The 1,319-nt window shown below is 37.0% G+C and overlaps 1 pseudogene; it reads right to left on the minus strand.

Moving 5' to 3' along the window:
* Positions 1–853: 853 nt before the first annotated feature.
* Positions 854–954, minus strand: LOC115031983 (annotated as a pseudogene).
* Between the last annotated feature and the right edge of the window lie 365 nt (positions 955–1,319).

The raw sequence follows: 1,319 nt of genomic DNA on the forward strand, positions 1-1,319 counted from the left end.
TAGGCTAAGCAACTGCTGCTGTGATTTATGATATTGAACTCTGGAACACTGGCAGCCCATTTGTAGTTTACAGCAGAACACAAATTACTTTCTGAAGACAATCTCATCCTTATTCCTAGCATTGATTGCTCTGGCAATACTCCAAGCACCAGGTGGAGTAATTTTTCTATCCATTTAGTTTTTTGCATGTTTTAATATTCAGTAGCTACCTCCAGTTCTGTTGATTATTAAGACATGATTATTAAGACATGTAGTGCGGTATTCAATTAACAACAATGACTCTTTGTTTTCTAGATTCTCTCTCTCTCTCTCTCTCTCTCTTTCTCTCTCTCTCTCTCTGTGTGTGTGTGTGTGAATTTCAAATTCAGAGCTGTTTACTATTTTCTCAACACTCAGTTGAAAGTAACACTATGGAGAAATACCTGCAAGACTGCAGTCATCCATTCTCTGATGCACTAAAATAGACCTCCATGTGAAGACTCTTGTCTACAAAGATGAACATTCAAACAGCTTTGCTCTCCTAAGAAATAGAAAACAGGGCCTGCATTTATAACCTAGTATCTGCACTGCTTTGGAGTGATGTATTACTCAGAGAAGCAGGATGTAGGCATAGCTTCGATTCTGTCTTTTAAAAGATTTGTTTATTTTTATGTGTTTTGATGTTTTGCCAGCACATCTGTGTGCAGCATGTGTGTGGTGCATTTGGAGGCCAGAAGAGAGCACTGAATCCTCCGGAATTAGTGTTGTAGCTGGTTGTGAGATACGGACATGGACACATATACTGTGTATATGTATGTATGTATGCATGTATGTATGTATACATGTCCCCCAACCCTGCCACAAATAATTTTTTTAAAATATGGGATATTTCACAAATTTGTTTCACCTTATACAAGGGCTAGGCTAGTCTTCTGTGTTTCATTTCAATTCTAATATATGTATTCCAATATCTGCCAGTCTGAGCTTTTCCTTTGGAGTTATACTACATTTTTTCAATAAATGATTTATTTTTATTCAGTTTATATCCCAATCACAGCCCCCTCTGTAGGCTTAGATTTTTTAAAAACCTTTTGTGTTTGTTTGTTTGTTTTGTTTTTGTTTTTGTTTTTTGTTTTTGTTTCTTTTGAGAAAGGGTTTCTTTGTATAGCCCTGGCTGTCCTGGAACTCACTTTGTAGACCAGGCTGGCCTCAAACTCAGAAATCCACCTGCCTCTGCCTCCTGAGTGCTGGGATTAAAGGCTTGTGCCACCATGCCTGGCTTAAAACCTATTTTTTTTTTAAAGATTTATTTATTTATTATATGTAAGTACACTGTAGCT

The sequence above is a fragment of the Mus caroli genome, chromosome 9, assembly GCF_900094665.2.
Source record: "Mus caroli chromosome 9, CAROLI_EIJ_v1.1, whole genome shotgun sequence".
Lineage (NCBI taxonomy): Eukaryota > Metazoa > Chordata > Mammalia > Rodentia > Muridae > Mus > Mus caroli.